We start from the raw sequence: 5374 nt of genomic DNA on the forward strand, positions 1-5374 counted from the left end.
GGTCCACTTGAGATTTGTATATGCTTCATGTTTTTTAAAAACCATGCACGAAATGAGCCAGGAAAAAACCATTTCACGACGTGGATATATGATACTAGAAACAAGGCAGGCCCCACGGTCAGGGCCTCACCTAATCCGGAAGCGGATTGCGTAGTAACTCACTAGGCTTAGCCTACTGAGTAAACTCTCTGAGGTCCACTATGATTTATTTATTTTAATTATCTGCTCCGTCCATCCATTTTACCAGATAATTTTATGGCTTGAACCCAAAAATGAGGCATATCCACTTTTCAAATGGACCTCACCACAGGAAACAATTGAATTGAATGTCTACCGTTGCAAAATTTTGGGGCCAGAGAAATTTTGGATCAAGCTTATATTTATGTTTTCCCTTCATCCATTTCTTTATGATCTTATTAACAGGTTGGATGACAAATAAACATCACTGTGGGTAAAAACGGATGGACGGTGTGGATAGACCACTTACATTCAAAGTGGGCCCAACCAAGTTTACTCAATAAGATAAGAGCCTACTGAGTAACTCAGTGCACAATCCGCTTTCACCTAATCCACCCACAATTCTCATTTTCTATGCCCTAATAGCTCGCATTATACAACACATACATCAAAGTAGGCCCACGGTCAGACCCTCACCCACTAAGCTATTATCCCAGCCTCACCTAATCCACCCACAGTTCTCATTTTCCATGCCCTAATATCTGGACCCACAAATTAAGTCCATGTGTGCCCCACTGGAAATAGGATTGTGTACTGAGTTACTCATTATGCTCTAATTGTACTGAGTAAACTCAGATGGACCTACTTTGAATGTATGTGAGTTATCCATGCCGTCCATCCATTTTGCGAAATCATTTTAATGGTTGAGTCTAAAATAGAAGTATTCCCAAAGCTCAAGTGGACTACACTATAGGAAACAATGCGAATAATGACTTCCACCGTTGAAACCTTGCTAGGGCCCACAGTGATTTTTATTTGTCGTCCAACTTGTTCATAAGATTACACAGACATGGATGAAGGAAAAACATAAATATCAGCTTGATCCAAAACTTCTGTGGGCCCCAAGAAATTTTCAACGGCAGAATTTCAATTCACACTATTTCCTGTGGTGAGGTCCACTTGAGATTTGAATATATTTTATTTTTGGGATCAAGCCATAAAATTATCTGTTAAAATGGATGGACGGAGTAGATAAAATATCCAAGTCACGGTGGACCCCACAGAGTTTACTCAGTACGCAGTCCGGTCCGCATCCGCAGCACTGGCACACAACCTACGTAAACAGGAATACTACTTCAGCATGTAATGCATGAAAATGACTAAAATAATAACTCTGGTGGTGTATATGATGCTTGATTCGCAGGCACTAAAGAAAAGGTACACATTACATAAATTAATTAAAATTAAACTTATTAAATTGTGGAATCAATTATAGCTAATTTACATTCTAAAGATCAGATTGATGGAACAATCATAACCTTCAATTTGTGGATACTTGATTTTTATTTTTATTTTTGAAATACCAACCGCTTGGATTGAATCTTATTTTTTTCATTTTTAATTGTCCAATAAAAATTTATCAATCTAACATTTGAGTCACTGAACAAAAATGTTCAATTCATACTCGTATTTTGAATGGATTAGTTTGAATTACTTATATGATACGTGTGCAATTTCTTAGTAATTTATAAATGCCTGCGTATGGTTCATCACACTCTGCCAGAGTATTAGAGTATTTCTCAATAAAATAAGCTTATCAGGTTCTGCAGATACAGTTGGACCAGTCAAACCACCTGACAAAACGGTTGAAACAGTTTCCTAGTGGGACGCGGATTTCCTGCGAAAGCCTTTCGCAGGAAGTTCCTGCGCTGGAAAACTGGGTGGGGCCCAACTTTATGTTTTTAAGAAATCCACCCCGTACATCCGTTTTCTGAGCTCATTTTAGTACTTCAGACCAAAAGTGAGGAGGATCCAAGACTCAAGTGGACCACACTAGAGTAAAAGGTAGGTAGGAAAATATCTACCGTTGAAAACTTTCTGGAGTAGAAAGTGATGTTTACATAACATCCATACCGTTAATAACGTCATTCCTACTTGGATGAACTGAAAACACAAATATTAGCCTGATTCAAAACTTCTGTGGCCCACAAAAATTTCAACTGTGCACCTTCAATAATCACATTTTAGATCCACTTGAGTATTGGATACGGTTCATTTTTGGCCTATCATTCTAAAAATATCTCGGAAAACGGATGGCCGGGGTGGATTTCTCAAAAACATCACGTTGGGCCCCACCCAGGTTTCCAGCGCAGGAACTTCCTGCGAAAGGCTTTCGCAGGAAATCCGCGTCCTTCCTAGTGGCCCCACACGTTTTGGTGGGTGAGTCTAGTCCAACCATCTGGTCCCGCTCACTTTCAATACATTGGCTGTCTTTTTTATGGCCGTTATTGTTTCCAGCCCATCTAAAAGTTTGAAACATTTGGAGACATACATCAAGGTGGGCCCCATGGTAAGGGCCGCACCTAATTCGCTCATTTTAGGGCATGATCCCAAAAATGAAGAAGATCCAGATCTCGGGTGGACCATAATATAGGAAACAGTGATTGAATGTTGTACCATTAAAATCTTCCTAGGGCCCATTATTATGTTTCCGTAATGTTTATTTACCATCCAAACCATTGATAAGGTCACATAAGACTGGATGAATAAATGGAAAAAAATAAAAAATATCAGTTTAATCCAAAAGTTTTGGAAGCCCATTAATGGTCAATCACCGCTGTTTCCTATGGTATGGTACACCTGAGAATTGGATCTACTTTATTTTTGGTTCTTATCCTAAAATGATATGGAAAAATGGATGGAGGGCATAGATATAACTGCTTTTCAATACTTCGTAAAGGTGTGAAAGTTTCGGAATTGATTTAATTTCAATTATTTAAAATGCAAAATTACCCTGTGATGTAAGTTTCTCTTTCAAATTTTAAAAGTAAAAGTGTATATATATTTTTTCAAGATATAAGTCACTTTCTTAGGATTATAATCTTATCTTGACTATTTATTTATTTATTTATTTTGTGTCATGAAGCCATAAGGAATACGAATTTTATCGTTATATGGGTACTGTCGTTGCTATATATATGGTTGTGGTTACTATATGTATGGTTGTCGTTGTCATTGTTGTCATTGCCTTTTCATCATCATTCCTACTTCATTATATTTATTTATTTATTATGGTGTGGATTAGGCGGTTTGGCTCAAGCCATGAGGAAAATAACTCATTATTTTTTAGATTTCTACTTGGGTTAGAATTTCCAAGACTATGAAACATATCCCTTGAGAAAATTGAAGAGCTCTGTCGTCATATTATGAACAAAAGAGCTTCATTTTTTAAAAATCTATTTTTTGGAAACTCTATGTAAAAGAAGAAAATTCCGGATCACAAATCATTTTTGTCCGCTCTTGAAATGGACGCAAGCCAAACATAGCTCTAGTATCGGGAATGGCCAAGATATAATTATCGTGATCGCAAAAGCTACTTTAGACCTAATTTTGGGAGTAGAATTGTCAACACTCGTATCATTTTAATTAGCTGTAGGTTCTTCTTCAAGTTCTTATAACTATTCACCAACACATAAAAATTATTCAGCTTCCTATATAAGTTATTCACATGCTTATTCACTTCACCTGCTTATGTATTGTTGCCTGTGTAAGGCCCACAAAGTTGTGTATGGCGTCCAATCTACACATTAAGTGGGCCCACCAGAATCTATCTAATCATTTGGTAAGCTGGGCCATAAAAAAATTGGACTCCCACCCAAAAGGGAAGCCGATTGGTATAGGTAAACAATAGGATAATGATGTCACCTTTGAAGCCTTACCAGGGCCACAATGATATTTATTTGTCATTCAACCTGTTCATAAGGTCACATGGATATGATGAAGGAAAAATACACCTATCAAATTAATCCAAAACTTCCGTGGCCTCCAAGAAGTTTTTAATGGTGAGCATTCAATCCCTTCTTGGTTCAGAGGATTGAAGGGAAAAATGAGGACTGAGCGTCCACCATCGAAATATTAATGGGCCATGGAAGTTTTGGAGCCAGCTAATATTTTTGCATTTTCAGATCATCCCAACACGAATGACCTTATAAATTGTACGGATGGCACATATACATCATGGTGGACTGAGTTTTCCATAGTAGGCATTTTTCTATCTATTTTTTTTTGTGTCGCCCCACCTACTTGAGTTTTTGATCTGCCTCATTCTTAAGCCCATGTCCTAATATGATCGGGCAAAAGAGATGGATAGTATAAATTTCTCACAAACATCACAATATGCCCCACCTATCTTCCTGTCATAGGAATTTAGTACAAAAGGGTTATCGGAGGCAATCCGCATCTAGGTCACAATTGGATGTAGTGGATTTTAACATCATGGTAGTCCCAAAGCGCTTTCTAGCTTGAAAGTAGAGGATTGCAAAGCACTATGGTGCTCAAAAGTAGAGGATTTGGTCCGGATGTCCGAAGCATCTGAGGATTGGCATCCTGTATGACACTTATTTTACACAATGCATAAAGCACCCTAGCTTTGTGGGCCTATCATGTTGTCTATGTGACATCTCTTCCGTCCATTAGGTGCAATCCTCAATCATAGGCCTTATACCAAGAAAATAAGAAATATATAACTCATTTGTGCCATTGAGATCAACAGTTAAGGTCGATCCCATCATGTTCATGAGTCCAATGTATTAGGGCACACATTGATTTTCGAGGTCCCAACTCTAACAGTACTTGCTCTAGGGTTGGTGTGTTAGCTCAATTCTCCTCCTCATCTAGGATAGATTTGGGAGAAAACCTTCTCCATTGAAGGCGAGGCATATCAACATATATACAATGTGATTTTCGATAGCGATGATCAAAAGATAATCTTAATTAAACCTGAAATTCATTGATTTTGGTTTGCGATAGAAACTTGATAATATCTAAATGCTGATCCTTAGGGCTACATCATCAAATCTAGACTTCTAGACATTTTATTTATTTTTAACGCTCTAACATGGTCTCCCTATCACACCATGACACTCCCTATACTAATAAAGCCACATATAGGCTTTATGCAAAGAAGAGTAAGTTTTAGTGAGCTACTTGCATCCAAGAATTTAAAAAGAAAAATTCATGCATGCTTATTGAAATTTGAACCTCAAACAACTACCAAAATTTCAAGTTCTCAAATTAAATAACATGACTTTGTTTAATTAAAACATCCAAAAGCTGCTCGCTTTAATATAATATGGACAATAACTTAAACCAGACTTGAATCTGGCTCAAAGTTAGGATCCTAAATGGGCGTCCAAAC

The sequence above is a fragment of the Magnolia sinica genome, chromosome 10, assembly GCF_029962835.1.
Source record: "Magnolia sinica isolate HGM2019 chromosome 10, MsV1, whole genome shotgun sequence".
NCBI lineage: Eukaryota > Viridiplantae > Streptophyta > Magnoliopsida > Magnoliales > Magnoliaceae > Magnolia > Magnolia sinica.